Source organism: Ornithodoros turicata, chromosome 5, assembly GCF_037126465.1.
Source record: "Ornithodoros turicata isolate Travis chromosome 5, ASM3712646v1, whole genome shotgun sequence".
Classification (NCBI taxonomy): Eukaryota; Metazoa; Arthropoda; class Arachnida; order Ixodida; family Argasidae; genus Ornithodoros; species Ornithodoros turicata.
Genome location: NC_088205.1, coordinates 2,674,160 through 2,692,468, shown reverse-complemented (window position 1 = coordinate 2,692,468; position 18,309 = coordinate 2,674,160). Strand labels below are relative to the sequence as shown.

Below are 18,309 nucleotides of genomic sequence, written 5' to 3'. Positions count from 1 at the left end.
TCTCCCGCAACCACAACATTAGAGTTTCCTAAAAAGAAACAATCAAGGCTCCGAAAAAAATCTGCGCGCTCTCCGCGACGCGCAGGCGCGTACAGATTAATAAGTCGCAACAAAGTTCCTCCCACGTCTAATTCTAGTGAGAGAACCCGACCATCATTGTCACGGTCGTACCACCTTACTCCACCAGGAAAAGAGGGGAAGAGAATCGCTGCCACACCTGAGCGATGCGGCGAACCATGGCTAAAAAACGCCCTAACTGTGTGGTCCGCTTCCAACGCTCTAATAGCACTGGCAGATAAGAGGCGAGTCTCCTGCAGGAGTAGAATATCAACGCGAAAATTATTGGCCCACTGAATAACTGAAAACTGTTTCGGACTCCTGCTAAATCCCCTACAATTTAGCGTCATAACTTTTAGACACATGAGTAAAAGTGAAAGTAACATGTCTATTGCTTCTTTGCCCACATAGGAGAGGATAGCGCAGAATCTGAAGCCCTCCGCTTGAGACCCTGGCACGTAACCCCACACATATCTTCCGGACCACTGTGGCTACTGTTTACACTCTCCAGCGAAGAATCGCTGGGGAAAAAACGTACAACTTGTCCCGCAGCATCTTCGTTCGCCTGAAGCACTACAGGTTTCACCTTTATTCCCGAAGCAGACTGCTCCACTACTCTAGATGTAGACTGCTGTACAACCTCAGAAGCAGACTGCATCTCGACTCCAGATGCAGACTGCTCCTGCACCTCAGTTGCAGACTGCTCCTGCACCTTAGTTGCAGACTGCTCCTGCACAGGAAGTACGAGGGCTTCCTGCCCCGAACCAGCCCTATTGTCCGTAGCAACAATCTCTGCCGGCGCCTCTGTTTCCTGCAGGACAGTGACATTGTCACGGCACTCTGAACCAGCGAAATCGGTCTCCGAACCATTAGTAACGGTCGCCACACGATTCGCCCATGTCTTCCGCGAACACGTGATGGATGAATGATCCCCACCACATTTTGGACAAGGCCTCGCACACGTGTTATGTCCCACCTCGCCGCATCGAGAGCATACAGGTACCGGGCACGCCTTCTTAAAATGCCCAGCCTGTCCACATCGAAAACAAACACGCCGCATCCCGGGATAGCGAATAATAATTCGCTTACCCCTGACACGCAAGAAATTGGGCACGGGAGACGTCATCTCCATTATCACACGGCGATTGCCGGTCTCAATGGAACTCAACTCCGGGTGCTCATATTTTTCACGTTGGATGTCCTTGATGATGCCATATTGTCCCAGGGCCGAGACAATATGCGCATCATCCATTCCGACGGGCGCTTTAGACACGGACACGACGGTGAGATTGGTTTCAAGAGAAACCAAAGGAACAGTCTCCCCGCCGACTTCAACATGAGCTAAATTCTTCAGGGCCGAAGCCCCCTCGCGGGACATAGCCCGCAGCTCAAAGGAACACTCATCCTGGTGCTGGTCCTGGTGCTGGAAGGAACGAATACACCCTTTAGGGGCCTTCCTCACCAGGGCCAGCAAGAACTCCACACGCGATATCGCTGAGGGCAGCGAAACGCGAAAATCTAACGGCCTACTGGCCATCACAAACGCGTAACACAAGTGAACTAACCCATTGAAAACACGTCAAAGAAATGCACACAGAAATATCTACAAAAATTTGAGTCGGAACAGAAGCTTACCTTATTCTATCCGATAGCGATGGCGATGGGAATGGCGGCGGAGGAGGATTCCGTGACGTCACCCAGCATTCTCCTAAAGGACGAAAGCTATTGGATTATGAATGATTTTCAAGCACAGTAAGCTATCTCTTCCGTAGCATGTCATTCTCGCATAGAAATCTAATTTTCAGGGTGCCCAAGGCCAGTGCTCCTGCGTTGTGTGCGTACCTACCCTAAACAGAACGCGCCTCTTCTTTATCATGCGTCGCGTCTCCAAGCGCTTGATTATTTGGGGGTATACCGAAATCCCACCAGTTAAGTATTCACATGGGGGATAACTTCGCAAATAATCCTGGCGGTTACCGTATTTCGGGGATCGTCCCCGTGAAGACTACCGAGGGATGCTCGGATGTTTTCTGTGATGGGTAGTTCTCTTGCACTACCCAATCACAGGGCCACAGGGGTAGCACACTGCTCCTTTTTCCTGTGCCACCATCATCTTTCCCCTCCCGCTTTCATCCTTCCCTCTTCACGCTCCCCTGGGTACACAGAGCCGCCTCTGCAGTGCAGGCTGACCGCACCTTCCCCTTACTTCTCCCCACCCCACACCCCTACCTAAGAATCCACAGGTTCCAAATCCCAAATCGGCACAGGCTAACGCTCTCAGTTTCGCAATAAATTGTCACATTCAATATTATCAGTAGCTTCAATCAAAGCAGTGTAAAGGACAATGCAAATCCAGTGGTGATACCTCTTTGCTTCTCAATGTGTATTTATGTAACAGAAAGAACGTCGAGAAAGCAGGCGAGCTGGTAGTACAGAGCATCCATGATATATAGAACCCTGAGTTTGAGGGGAAACAAGACAGACCCTGTTTTCCCTCTCAGTCTCAGGGTTCTAAGTATGGATGTGTATAGGTACCTGTTCGTACTACTTTTTTTTTTCTTTCTGATTAGATGAACATCGGCGCTTATTACACTGTATAGATGGGAATACGACACAGTCAGCACGGCATACGACGTATATATATATATATATATACACGCTGAGATGGATTAGATTGGACATATCCCTAGGAATGTCAAAACATCTTTCCCTTCGTGTCGCGTTCCCTGTTGTTGTCTCAGGGAACGAGGAGTTATGAATGGAACGTGACCGCAGTCATACCACGACGTGCTCATGGAAAAGAACCGGAAAGAAGTCATGCGGGAGTCCCTATCGCACTTTGGCGTGATCTTGTATTTCAGACGTCCTTCCCAGTTTATTACGAAAAGCGGCACCAGTTAAGGAGATTCTTATATGTTTTTTTTTTACATTATTTTTGATGCCATCGCCGCCTCTTTTCCTGTTGTTTATGTCTGTTATATACGTCCACTTACCTCTGCTCGTCGTAAAGCACATGCCAGACATTCTTACATTACTCTACGGATAAGCTCTGCACTTGCCGGGTTATCTGTGTCCCTCGCGCGTGTGCTGTTTATGTTTTCTTTAGAACGCCACGCTACTCTCCTTAAACGTTACCGTGATGTCACGCGTCGTTGCCAAGGGAAAAGAACGGTCACACTTCCTGAGAGGACGGCATGGTACCCTAAGAAGAACTGAAAGAAAAATCTGAATAGCAAGAACAAGAAGAAAAAGAAAAATCCACCCGCAAAGAACCCACGGAGATGCCCTGTACAGCGCAGTAGAGTGTCCACGGATTGGATTTTTCTTTTTGTCGTTAAAGGATTCCCATGAGGCCATGTTAAACACATGCTCTACGTGCAGCCAAAGAGCTTCGGTTACTTTTCTTCCATTCCTATGAGGCCAGTTCTCCTCATGAAGTCTAGTAATACACTCTGGTGTTTTCGTCGCATCGACACTGGCTCGTTGACGTAAATTAGGGATTCCAGCAAAAACCAGGTCCCTCATTTATTTTTCATTGTTGACTCTACGCGATCAGCCACAAAAGTTTGCGTACTCATCTTGCTTTGTTGACTGACTACATGAGTCTTCCAATCATCTTCCAATCTTCTCATCTTCCAATGTCAATTTTGGTGCACATATTTTCCACAGTGGAGCTGTACATATAGCCCCGGCAGCAGAAGCGCAGTACGTAGAAAACTATCGGGTAGATTGTACGGAGCGCGCAACGCCGGGGAACACCCAGCACATTCCCGATGGACTGCACAGGATATGCATTCCAAATGGCTACATTGAGATCTGGTTTTGGCCGCTTCGGCAATAGAAACTTCGATAGAATAGATGCTCTGGATGGTCTTAAAGACATGAAGGGGGACGTAGCGTTGCCGGCCCTTGTGAACTCTATAGTGGGTTGTACTGCACGGACAGTCCGTTAGGTGTGTGTTACGGAGTTGTAGTTCGTTGCGTTATCGTAACCCCGTACCGTAACACAGGATGCACAGGATGCATCTCGGGGAGGTCTATGTGGCATAAGGGTGTGTGTCTGATACTAAGTTATCGTCTACTTCATCCTCTTTTCGTTTTTCTTTTTTTTTGTGTGTGTGTGTGATAGTGGGACGGAGGATTGTTATGCGTGCAGCAGAATTCGACAAGCGACAAAAAAAAAAAAAAAGAGAAAACGCAGTTTTTTCCTTTTTTCTGACAAATAAGTCAGTCGCGGATATGCTCATGTTGCAAACAAGAAACCACACGTTGTGAGCACGAGCTACATGAATCTAGAGGGCGGATTTTTAGGCACTAATTAACAGGTAGCGCTCTTCGTCGCATAAAATGCTCTATAGGCTGACCAACGTTCAGGATAATACCGTTTTATCTTCCTACTGGAAGGGAAGTTGATACATAAGCAGATGTAGGACCCTTTCCTCAGCTAATCGGGAGAGAGAGCGATATCATCCGGGATGCTGATTCGCATACCGCGTGTGGTGCGTTGAAGAGCGCCACCTGTCAGTGCCTAAAAATCCGCTCTCTGCTAATATAATAAATACTCGTAGCCATATGTGCTTATCATGCTGGGACAATTTCCATCATCATCATTAGTTTATCTGTTGTACGAATAACACGTATACGAACGTATTTGTACACGAATAACAGGTACACTCTAAGAAAAAAAGGAGTACTTTTACTCCTTTTGGGGAGTAATTGTATTGCCACAAAAAATAGTCCCTTTCGGGAGTAAATGCACGGGAGTAAATGAATGTCACAGAGTGAAGACCGCATTTCACGCGCTGTTGTAAGAGTCCCAGGTACATAATTGGTGCGCATGCATGAAAATACTTTGAAGCAAACCGTCAACGGTGATATATCGAGTCATATAAAATCTTGCACCATACTAGGGCACAATTTGCGAAAAAAAGATGCGCTAACTCTTTCTTACTCTGTGTGGCTGGAAAACTGCTACGTTGTCTGAGTTATACAGCCTTATGTCGTTCAAATTGACCAAGGGCACATATTTACGTAGACTGTTGCATTCAGGAGACCATTCGCGAAGTTTAGTGACAGTTTGCAGTCCTGGGGAGTAAATGTCGGGACTAAATGTTGGGTCAGGGGACTAAAATGGGGAGTAATTGCAGACTAGGGGAGTGGAAGCTGCAATTACTCCCCGTTTTACTCCTTTTTTTCTTAGAGTGTACGAAGAACAGGTACGCATAACAATACATGAATATATTCATGTATTGCTATGCGTACCTGTTTGTATCTCTGCCCTCAAACCGTCTACATATCGCTAATATGCTGAACCTAAGTTGGAATAGATGGCTGCCGCGGCTTACCGCATTCTATTTTTAAAAAATAATTGAAAAGGAAGAATTCCATTTATAGTAGGTTGTACTTCCTTATGCGTTTCGCACAGCTCATTAGTCAAACGTTGTATTAGTGCAGTATGAGAAGAAGAAGGATGAATCAGCACTGAAAGTGACCCACAGGAAGAGTTTAAATTTGGGGTAGCGAATTTTTGAATCGCATTTTTGCAGATTTTTATTCATTTTTTAAGCGATGCGTTTGTAGTGATGTATGTTCGAGCTGGACTATTAAGTTACACAATTTCTTGGACTGTGGATGTCAGGCACCAACAAATGCCTGAGATTTCGCCTCATGAATGTACGAACCAGCACAAACAAATAAAAAGCAGAAAGCACTTTATACACCTGGCTGCGCTTAATGTCTGCAGTTCCCTGCTACTAGTGGTATTTCGTGTAAAAAAATTGTCTTTGCTGGCTCTACTGGTAATGGTGATGTGAAAAAAAAAAAGGGGGGGGGGATGGGATCACGACGATGTTGAGCTGGATACCACACCGCTTACCCAGAAACAATATAAACAGATGAACGAGTTAAAGTGATGGAGTTCAAGATGGTACTTCAACAGTTTCACTGCACTGATTTGGAGTTTACTCTCAGACTTTCCAGAGTCTGAATATGTATCTGCTTTCATACGGAAATGAACCAATAATATTTTATTCTTCTTTTGTTTATTTTCTTTTTCTTTGCGGAATAGCAAGCCGACGTCCCGTTTGGCCTATCTTTCCTCCTTTTTCTTCTTCTTTCTTCTAATACATATATCCCCCCACCCCAATAAATTTAGAAGAGTCAAGTCCCTCGCAGAGTGCAAGGAAGATGAAAACCGTTTATCGCTTCCCATGTCAAAAATGAAGAAAGTAATGAATAGGAAAATGATGACGTCTCTCTGGAGAAGAGAAGTGACACCCCAAGTAGATTTCGAGAGCACATCCGCTCCTCATCTATTCTCGATGGTTATGTCATTGCTCCTTTTCCTTTTTTCTATGACTCATAATAGGCAGCGGATGCGAAGCGATGAAACTTTGAAGCTCGAAAGTGGATGAACGCGCGCGCGCTTCCTTTTTCGATGCTTCCCTGACGTTTGCACGCTGTCCGTATCTATAGCTGGATGAGCGAAACCCGGGGAACGAATGACATTTTCCCGTGGAAAAAGTTAGCGATATGCGAAAGCCGTTCACAAAATCGTATTCAACCACACAGGGTGGTCCACCAACCATGATAGAAATTCATAGCAAAAAACGTAGGCCCCGGAGAGACACGCAGTCAATGGATTTTTTTTTTCTGCCGATAACTTTTTCCACATATTGGTAACATTTTTATTTCGTTTCAGTTGACGGAAAGTTAATTTCTTGAATTGAACTCCGAAATTTCGTAAGGCAACCTAACGTTTTCTTTGCGGAAATGGGTTCCCCGTGGTCATTTTACTCAGTAGAGCACATAATCCCACTCGTAATGCAGTGGCAATTGCCGAAATAAATTTGCCGAAAATCCGTGGAAATGAGCCCTTTGCTCCGCCTCCTCTTTTTGTGGCTCCTAGTTTGAGCGCAAAGCTGCGAAGAAAGGAGGTTACATGGACACGCCACACGAAGGGGGTAAGGGTTAGAAGCCTTACCCACGGAACAAACACGCGCGGTGACTGCGGGAATCAGAGCCCATCTTATCAAAAATTCGGTCACCTGACGGCTTGTAACCCTTTCCCCCTCGTGTGGCTTGTCAATTTAACCTCCTTTCTTCGCCGCTTTGCGTTCAAACTACGAGCTGTCAAAAAGAAAAAAAAAATGAGGCGGAGCCAAGGGCTCATTTCCATGGGTTTTCGGCGAATTTATTTCGGCAATTGCCATTGCATTACGAACGGGATTATGTGCTATACTGAGTAAAATGACCACGGGGAACCCATTTCCGCAAAGAAAACGTTAGGTTGCCCTGGGAAAGTTCGGAGTTCAATTCAAGAGATTGACTTTCCGTCAATTGAAATGAAATCAAAATGTTACCAATATATGGCAAAAGTTATTGGCAGAAAAAATCCCTCGACCGCATGTCTCTCCGGGGCCTACGTTTTTCACTATGAATTTCTACCATGGTTTGTGGACTACCCTGTATCTGACTACGACAGTCACCATGGGAGGCCGCGCATAATATTCCTTATGTACTTGCTTCGCGGCGCAGGTGCTATGACCAGTGGTTTATCCAAAATCGCAGATACGGGAGGGTGTACAAAATATCGGGGAAGGTGTTCATTATTGCAGTTGAGTCATAAAAGCTTAATGTATCATTCATTATCGACAGGTGTCTGACGCTGAAATAACATAGTCCCCCCTGTGGTGGGTGCACCCAAAAAAAAAAAAAAAAAAGCTGGGGAGGTATCGCCAAACACTTTAGGGGGCTGTTGGGGGCCTGGACGTACGAATGCACATATACGACCTCCTTTCTCGTTTTTACTTCTCCTAGTTGTAGTAGTCTGACGAAGATGAGACGCGCGCGCTGCGTGGATCAGCTGTTCGACTGGCGATAGTTGGTTAGTCTACGTCCTGCTTCAGCCGAATAAAGACGTTTGTTCTGTGACTCCGCTCGGTCTTCGTACAGTATTACAACTGCAGTATTACATCCTCGTCGCCAATTGTTCGAAGACCGAACTGTACGAAGACCGAGCGGAGTCACAGAACAAACGTCTTTATTCGGCTGAAGCCGGACGTAGACTAACCAACTATCGCCAGTCGAACAGCTGATCCACGCAGCGCGCGCGTCTCATCTTCGTCAGTCTACTTTACCAGTGACCACTAAAGCATAAATTATCGACATTAAACGTGACAAGCACTTCCTCTTTTGGCGACGTCAGTAACGTTACTCCCCTCCTTTTCGTTCTCCCGATTTCCCTGACTGTCAGTATATACCCTTCTTACTTCGAAACTGCATCGCATCTCCCTCTTCTTGACGACGCTATACCCTGTCCTTGCAACCTTGCGGCGGCGTCGGATTCCACCAACAAACGTCGGTGTACGCTTTCACGGGGGACAGAAGGACACTCCACGTATCAGCGCCACTTTACGACACGCATGGAACGTTCAATTCCCGTGATGGTTCTCCTTGCAAGATCTCATTACATGCTCTCCATCATCTGATCTGAAACACGGTGGGTATTAACACGCTCGAAGAAAGCGGAGGAGGGCGCAGCAAAAGGAGGAAGGGAAAGAGGATACGCGGGAGTATACGGCGGCGACATTCTGTCAAACGCGTCCAGTGCGGGGCTGTCGGAAAGTCCTCTTAAGAACTTGACACGCGCGCCCTCCGAAGATTAGAGATTCTGTTTGGACGTTTTGTTGTGGATAAAGTTCGCTGCATCTACGTCACGCGTATCTTCCCCATTCATCGCTGCCACTGGCGTAATCACGGTTAGTGCGATACGTCGTGCCAAGATAGATTTGCGGCGTTGAAAGCTTCCTGTCAGTCAGTAGTCGCTTCGGATCGACAGCGGGCTCCTCTAAGAAGAGTAAGTAGGCACAGTGTTTTCGAGGGGATGAGATTATGCGCAGGAAATACGATCTGTGGTGTTAAGCTTTTGGGATGCTGACTGCGCATTTCTGTGTTGGGCAGGGGTGGATGCAGGATTTTTCGGAAAAGGCTCTGCCTTGAGCAGAATCGTACCACAGTACCTAAGGTCAATGGAAACTCTCTGTAACGAGAGAAATTTGCGGGGCTCGGGACATCTGGACGCCCCCCCCCCACTCCTTGATCCCCTGTGTCTCCTCTGTACCCATATAGGGATTTTCGCAGAACCCCATGACACCACCCTAACATCCCCAAAGATCTTACTACCTGCTGAGAAGGAAAAAGCCCGCAGATCAGGGTGTCACGCTCCCCTGAGATGAAAGTCTCTGTGCAAATCACCCGTGCTCATCCATCGCAAGCTTCTTCCATAACGAGACATCCAATGATTTATCCAGACCCCCGTATAACCCCCCCCCGCACCTTGTCCCCCCTTGTCCTTCTTTCCTGAGTACCCTCACAGGATGCATTTGTTATTTATCTTTTCGATGTATATCGGCAATGACATATTTAGCTGTTACAACGTGACTGTAATACCCCCCCCCCCCCCCACACACACACACACACGCTTTCCATTCTGGGCAAACCACAGGAGGCTCCTTCATAAAATCAGTTATCCCTCTCATTAATCAACACCACGGCTGTTCGCATTTTCCACACCTACGCCATCCGTCAGATGGTTCAAATGGAATCTCAAGAGGGCCTCGTAGAAAGCGGAGCCCACCGTCAACCGTCGTCCTACTCTCATTTCCACGAGACTTTCCTTTCGAGAACGTCGGCTTTTCGCCTGTCGCGTGGCGCTAGCCTATATTTTATCTCTGTCGGCTTCCGTAGCGAAGTGGCAATTTTGCCCTGCAGGTATGCCAACGGTGTGTCTCTCGAAGTGGATGGGACCGGTTTTAGCGCAGTCCGCAAAAAGCGTTCCGTAACTTGCGCTTTTTTGCTCTCGGCGAAGCAAAGCCGTTAGCTTTGCGCACGCAACATCGCTGGGACAATTCCCGTTTCGTCGTGCGCTCCGCCGCTGTTTGTGTTCCGCACCTCGTGTGTGTGTGTGTTCAGCTGTCGACTGGATAAACAGTGCTGTGGTAGAAGTGGCAGTGAGGTAAGAGGGCAGATTATTTGGTTATTTACTTAGAAGTGTGGAAAGATATTGACGATGAAGGCCATCGAAGAGGCTGAATTCTATGGAGTGTGCTTCTCTGGATGTGTAGAGGGAAGCTTTACGTAATTCGCTGATCCTTTGTGTGACTGTCGGTTTGAACGACTCATAATAATGGAACGCTACCGAGACCTCTAAGCAGAAAAGCCAACGTCGACTGACACGCCACGTTGAGACGCCGAGCCGGAACGTCAACTCCCATTGCAAAAATTGCGAAGGCGCTATCGGTTGCTATACTCCCAAGCAGCAAAATGTACTGAAAGTCGAGTGCAATAGGGGTGGACGGGTAGGTGGAAGGCCTTGAACAGACTGATGAAACTAAAGAACATTGATAAGACACATACCGTCCACCCCTATTGCACTCGACTTTCAGTACATTGTGCTGCTTGGGCTGTGCTTGACTTCAAGGTCACAGGCTGTAAGAATTTCGTGATCTGTACTTCCTGTGGCGACTACACAACGGGGCATGGATCGAAGAATGTCACATGGTGCGGTGCTTTCAAGGTGTCCGGTGTTGTCAAGAGCTCTATGCTCTTCTTGCCTTTACACAGAAATATTCCCATATATGTGCCTTCGAGACACCGTGCGCTTCAGTTCGGAACACAATTATAACGAGCACGATATAGACCCTTTCTTTGCAAATCATTTTCTGCGCGTGATTACGGAGATGCTTGGTTTAAAAAAGGAAAAATACGGAGATGGTGGCCCAGCTCTGGGCCGGCTCCTCCAACACGCTTAGACTGACGAGGTTACGAAGTAACAGCATGCTTTACTACTCTGGATCCGCCATCTCTATTCTTTTCCACTCTCATTCACTTCATCTAGAGAGCACACAGTTCACGATTCTCGTAAACTACTATAAATTCCAAGTGCTTCTTTCAAGAATATTGTTTTAGCGTACAGTCTGTAAGTTCATTTAGTCTCATTTTTCTGTGGAACCGATTGATAAACTAGCCCGCGGTTAGGGGGCTTTGCGCTTCGCTGAGCGACAATTCAAAGTGGCATTGTTTGTTTCAACCGCAAACAACTGGGTTACGTTACTACCCAAGCAGCACAATGTACTGGAAGTCGAGTGCATTAGGGGTGGACGGTATGTGTCTTATCAATGTTCTCTAGTTTCATGAATCTGTTCAAGGCCTTTCATGTACCCGTCCACCCCTATTGCACTCGACTTTCAGTGCATTTTGCTGCTTGGGTAGTAGGGCCCGGATTTTTAGGCGCTAACAGCTAGCGCTCTTCGTTGGATAAATCATTCTAGCATTCTAGGTCAACCAACCTTCAGAACCTTATCTTCCGATTGGAAGGAATGTTGATACATAAAACGGTGCGCACCCCCTTCCTCAGCTTATCAGGAGACAGAGCGATATCATCCGCGATGAGGATTGGCATACTGCGTGCTATGCGCGCCCCCTGTTAGTGCCTAAAAATCCAGATTAAGTTATTAGATAGAAAATAAGTGATTAGATAGTTATAGAAAGATAAGTTATTAGATAGTTTCAGTGCACCGTACGCTATCGCCTTTGCGTACATAAGGAATAGTGTGGTGGTTTTGCGCGTGCGCAGATGTGATAAAGGAAAGCAAAATAGTCACGTTCTGCATTCGCTAGAAAGCAGGAGGAAGGGGATGACAAATCAAGCTTTCCCAGATTATCATTAAATATAAGGCAAATTTGCCTGAAATTTGCAAATTTGCCGTGAAACCCTTTGTTTTATCCTTCATCCTTTATTTCCTAATTCCTTTTCTTTTTACTTATTTCTTATTTCTTAATTTTCTCTCTTTGTTGATTTATTATTCCTCCTTCTTTCCTTCTTTCTTTCTTTAGTTCTTTTCTGTTCTTTTTATTTGTTTCTCGTTTCTTGATTTTATTTCTTTTTTTATTTATTTCCGGAATAGCAAGCCGACGTCCCGTTTGGCTGACCTCTCGCCCGTTGTTTTCTCCTTTTCGTCTAATAAATATACCCCCCCACACACACTTGGTACGTATGCCACGCAAGCGCCACGTTTCGCCGTGTTAGCTGGACGACATCTTGAACACAGGAAGCCGATAAGACTATCGAATCCTTGCTGTCTTCGAAGGCTGTATCACTTAGACGGGATATGCTTGCACATCAGAGTAACCCTGAAAGATGGCGATATTCAGTTAATGTTGAAGGACAACCTCGTGGCTTCTGACCCTAAGTTATGCTGATATTCGGTCTTTTTCGCAATTCCTTTACCCACCGGGTTGTTATCAGAAATTTATCCGGGTTTTATTCGTTTTTTTTTTTAAATTCAACAATGTCATGCACATTGTGCTGTATCACTTCAATTTCAGTAGTCATCAGGTGCTTAAGTAAACATAGCAAGCTCCCACAATTCGACAGTAAATGGAATTGCGTCGCTGATTAGCTCGTTAATCATTCAATTATTATTATTATTATTATAAATATTAAAGATCCGGTTTGAAGAGGATTATCCTACCAGAGCCGCCTTATATTCACATTGCCTCGCTGTGGTCGCAAGTTAAGATCAATTCTCTCAAAGTGGTACATCGATCAGCATAATGAAAACGACACTTTGATTAAGAAAAATTCGGTTTGGACTGATATTGTTGACATTGTCTAAGTGATAATGTTGACTGATTAGATAAGTCACGAAGCAGGTGACCATCTAAAAACCATCATCTTTAACGTTTTCGACATGTCTTTCTTTTTATTCTTTCTTTTTTTTACACTTTAGGATTGCACAATGCACGACATGCGTTTAACGTTTCCAAATTATTGCTGCGCGGGACACAAGCGTTTTTGAAAACAGCTGTGACCCGGACGTACGCGTGATAGATATGCTACGAGGTGAAACGTTGCCGCAGCGTTAATGACCTCTCCTTTCACAGCTGTAACGCTTAAAATACCAAATCCTGGAGTCCAGCCGTTTTTCCTTTCCATAACGAGACATTCGGAATATGTGCATGTGTATTGCATGGCAGACTGGAAGGCTGACTCGTCCTGTAAGTATATAAGCTCTGTAGAGCACAGTTTTTAGGATCTGACGTATGTATGTAGTAACGAAAAGTTTTCTATATGGACGGTGGATGCTCTGTAGAGCACATTTTTTAGGATCTGACGTATGTATGTAGTAACGAAAAGTTTGCTATACGCACGGTGGATCCAGGAAGCCTGCCGACATTCAAACCGCGAGCGAGCACATTCATTTCATCTCTTCTTGGAACAGCTTTTTTTACGCGCGCACCATGCGCTCTTACTGTGCACCTGTGCGTCCTTCGTACACCATTATGTGCTTAGATGGCAACACTTGTATGGCGAAGGGTTTTCAACTGAAAATCACGGCTGCATATGTGTCAAAGCTGACGTCACAAAGCTCCCTCTCGGCCGCCATGCGGCAAAATTCGTCAGAACTGCTAACGTCATCTAATCTTCTTCTTTGTGCGTGTTTTCGTTAATAGCGAATTATGTGGGTCGTTTTTATGTAGCGTATAGTGTATAGTGCATAGTGCATCGGTTTGGGTTCACTGCAGAAACGCATGAAGAGCGAACGGAACGGGCAACGAAACGCGAAGCACGTTGCACCGAAGCTTCCCAGTGTAACATGAACACCCACGCACGTGTGTCTTTTTCTGCACCACAACGACCAATGGAATTAGCCATAAGGAATTGTAAGTAACTTCCGCTTCTTCCGGTGTTTCTGTCTATACGTTAGTCTCTCTTTATATCTCAGTTTACGTGCACATATTTATCTCTTACAGCGCGAGCGTAGAAAGTCGGGGTAGTTGGTGATTTAGCTGTACTCAATTAGCATCCCCTTAGTTCTGTCTATATATTTAATCGCGTCGCTCTGTATTAAAACAATTTAGTTGAGAGTCATCAGCTGTGCTGGTGTTTTTCGACCATCATATCTTACAGCATTCGTGGTACATGTACTCAGTGTGTTATCACATTGAAAATCCCGTAATTATGTCTCAGTGGTCGGGCATGTTTAAGAAAATGTTCTATTGCACTGGAAGTAAAAAAGGAAAATAGAGAGATAAGTTGGTTCGTCACACGACAAATTCTGGTAATAAGTTAGTAGGCGGTTACACGAACTCAAAGCAACGAACAAAAAGCGGCACCTAGCGAGCGGGCGACCGCTGTGGGTGCAGCACGGACACGCAGACAACACGCACGCGTGCACGCAGCCACGCATACACGAACAAGACACATAGAAACGCGCGCGAGCGCGCGGCTCACTACGAACTTCACATGCGCTTAGTGTGCAGCATCTGCGGCACGCTCCTCGGCTCACAAACGCGCGCCACTTCACGATATGGAAATCTACACTATTTCTGCTAAGAGAATGTAGCTTGATAGTTCCTCAGTGCTGCATGAAAACAGCCATTTCTGCACCAATACTCGATGTAGCGCTATTCTTCGTATTGCAAATAAAATTATATTGTAAAAAGTATTTGCCATTTACACAGAACAGCGGCACCGGTACAATACATCATGTAGTGGATGACGCGTCGACAAAGAGCACGCGCCATGCGCATCAGCTGTGCTCCAGCTGATAGAACAGCTGACCGTTCAGTCGTGGCCTAGCCATGACAGAATAAACATGTTCCTACCCGGACTTTGGTACACTCTTACACATCACATCTGTCGTTGCTGCTTAACGTGCTCTTGTTCGTCATCCCTATTAATGTAGCCGTCCAATTAGCACGTTATGCGGATGAAATTCCCTTCGATTATCCCTCTTTCATCCATTGCCAGCACTTCGCGTTCATTTCGCATCGCCCCACGGGTCTGCTCTCCGCAGGCCGCCGTGCACCCGCTAGAATACTAGATGTTTCACAACGTACTATCCAACTTCTACGAGAATCTAATCATGATGTTGTCATCTCGCCCGGTACAAGAGGTCTCTAAAGTCGCCGTGCGCTACCGCGTTAGACGCGAAACATTAGATGTGAGTTTTGAGAATGAAGTTAAAGTTCTGAACAAGCACAACAATTGAGCTATGTCTTCCACTGGCTGCGCCACGCCGCAAAATGGAAGACGAAGAAAAAGAAAACACATGAAAGAAGCAACAATGGTCGTTGAGATACAGGGTATGACTCTACAGCGTCTGGAGCACGTCACGTTGAGACTGGGAGGTACCCGGGTTCGAGGTACCCCGCCTGTGCTGTCTGGGGTTTTTCCTGGGTTTTCCTTAGACGCTTTCAGACATATGTCGGCACAGTTCCCTCAGAAGTCGGCCCAGGACGCACATTCCCCCAGGGCGTCAGTCGTGACGCCGCCCACCACTGTGAGGCTGACAATGGCGAGCGCTTTCACCAGTACCACTACCGGAGCAAACCGGAGGAATTTTCTTCTCTGCAGTCAGACGGAGAGCAAAATTCACTTTAAATTCTGTCATCGGTGCCACATCCCACTTTTGGATTAGCTATGGAACTGAAACTGTCAGTAGCTACACTATCACCTGGTCATATGAAAGGCGACATACAGGCGAGTGTTGGCTATTCCTACAGTTTCCATCGTGTTCATGACATTGGCCGTAACCAGCATTGATTGGGACTTGTGACTGACAGCGTCACGTCTGTCAAGCCGCTGGCACACTCCTGTGTGCTCGTCCGATTCTGCCATCCTCGTTGTCTGGTTTCACACGGTGGAGCAGTGACCACTTACGTATCCAAATCCTGTCAGAAGATGGAATGCAGTGCGCTGGGTATTTGATACTCCACAGATTTGGTTTGGTATGATGGATGAAAATAAATAAATTTGAGACAGTACTCCACTCTTCTTTGAAATGCATCCGAACTACGCTTAGCCTTTGATGTGTACCATCCTCCTTTAAATACGTTCCCACAGTATCCAGTTGATGTCTACCGATGCAGAATCTACCTGCACATAGTATCACACGCTTTCAAGTTACATTTAACAAGATTTCACACAAATGTGCAGCTGTGCCCTAAAAGAGTTGGGTCAAGTTTTTCGAAAGACACCACTCGAGTCAGAGTAGTGAGTATGAACTATCGTTGTTACGCACATACCCAGGGCCGCCGATAGGAGGGGGGAGGGGGGAGGGGGCTGCGAGTAAGGCGACCGCCTTAGGCCCCGCGCTTGCATAGGCCCCGCGCAAGAAGCCCTCAACCTGGAATTAATTTTTTTTAAATATCAAGTATGCACCTAATCGTGTGAAACAGGCCGCGCGATGTGCCTTCCCATCAGACCCCGCACACCCCTAGCACCGGCCCTGCACATACCACATAGTTATATCCTGGAAGTTTTATGCACTCGCGTTACATCCCCTCTTCTCTGTCTGGTTACGATAGCGTTGAGCGATCCGTGTACCGCCTGTCCCATATGGTGACCGGAGTGCCCCCTCGGGAGAAGTTGGCTGATTGATGTTGACACGACCCTATATTGGCGTCAGCCCAAGAAAAAGAAGACGCCTCAGTGATGGTTATACCATTTATACCGTTCGCCGAAAATAAGAGCTCCCGTCGCCTGGAGTATTTTGACACTTCTTCATCATGCCACTCTTTAAACTTATCATTTTTGCGTGTCATGGCATATAACATTTCAAGTTGAACCTCATATTAACCTCTTTGAAGTGGGATAGGGGAAACGAGGAAACGTTCCACCTTCATCATCACTTTATCATCATTTATTGTTGTTGTTGTTTACAAGGTGAAGCGTAGACGTCTCACGTGACGCATCGTGTGATCATGTGTAAGTTACGAGTATACAGGGTGTCTCAGCTAAATGCGAACAGATGTTTTAATATATATATAATACTTTTTTCTAGATGAAGTCAATCTCAATATAGCATATGCTGAAGGGTACTCATTAAGAGGGCACCAGCGAACTCCTAAGGCAATGTCCTAATTCACTTTCAATCATTAACTTTTTAACTATAAAAGCTACGAAGTTGTCCCAATGAGAACATCTGGTCCCTTCGGTCACGTGATACCGTAGCCGTTTTCGGAACAAAAATCCGTTCGATAGATCGTCCGCAAAAAAGAAAAAAAGAAAAAGAAAAATCCACATTATTTTTTCTTTATTTTCTTCATTGCGCATCTCCAGAGATCGGTCTTCCCTTCACTCCCAATGTGAGAAGGTGAAGGAGCACAGTGCCGCCTCATGCGTCGAAGATTAGCTTTAAAAACAAACTAAAACAAATGAATCGGGAGACGCTATCGGAACTGCCTGATCTTGGGTTGCATTTTCTGTTTTCTTTTAAACTTTTTCCAGGACGCGCAAGAGGCGGTAGTGTGCTCTTTCACCCTCTCACATTGGGGGTGAAGGAAAGACATGTCTCCGAAGATGCGCAATGAACAAAGTAACGAAAAAATGGTATGGAAATGGAAATTTTTTTGCGTATGATCTATCGAACGTATTTTTGTTCTGAAGACGGCTACGGCATCAGGTGACCGAAGGGACCAGATGTTCTCATTGGGACAACTTCGTAGCTTTTATAATTAACAATTGTTAATTCACTTTCAATGATTAACTTAAGTTAATTATTGAAAGTTAATTAGGACATTGCCTTAGGAGTTTGCTGGTGCCCTCTTAAGGAGCGCCCTTCCCATGCTTCATATGCTATATTGCAATTGACTTCGTCCCGAAAAAAGTGATGCATATATTTTTTTAAAAATATGTTCGCATTTAGCTGGGACACCCTGTATATGCATGACAATGGTGGATACCGTGTTCACATATATGTTGCACTCCATCACTTTAACCCGTTGAATCCCAGCTGTTTGTGTCTTCTTTTGTTTGCTTGAAAGCTTTAGGGAAGAGCAAGCCCACACTGTGGCTAACCTTTCCCTTCTATTTTTTTAGCTTTGCATTAAACATACCCCCCTCCCCCCCGTTCATCTGTTTGTATTCACCGTGTGTAGACGTCCTGGAGTAGCCAGTCCGACTCTGTCGCCACTTTTTTTTTTCTATATCACATCGCCATCACCAGGTTCATTGATATTTCCTTCACGAGAATTCACATTGTGTGGATTCGAAGATCCTCTAACTCAGTGTTATTTGCCTAATACGACTTTCTTGACTGTGTACAGTATTCAGCCTTTTATTGGGATTCTTCACCCCGTGCGTCACGCTGCTTGGCCCGTAAATGTTTGCGTATTTATTTTTCTAGCGTGTGGCAGTGGCACTCATCTATCAGCACTATTTAAAGTATGCGGAGTAGTTTGTTT

General features: G+C 45.8%; 1 protein-coding gene across 3 annotated transcripts in view; it reads left to right on the top strand.

Annotated features, from left to right (window-relative positions):
• Positions 1 to 8,687: 8,687 nt before the first annotated feature.
• LOC135393797 (sialin-like) overlaps positions 8,688 to 18,309 on the top strand; it is a 28,089-nt gene continuing 18,467 nt past the window's right edge. Inside the window, exon 1 of one of the 3 annotated variants that reach the window (XM_064624070.1) lies at positions 8,688 to 8,914. The gene's annotated coding sequence lies outside the window, so the exon portion shown is untranslated. Of the gene's footprint in view, positions 8,915 to 9,799; positions 10,073 to 13,626; positions 13,783 to 18,309 lie in introns of those variants that run through there. The other 2 variants (XM_064624071.1, XM_064624069.1) reach the window with 2 other exon arrangements.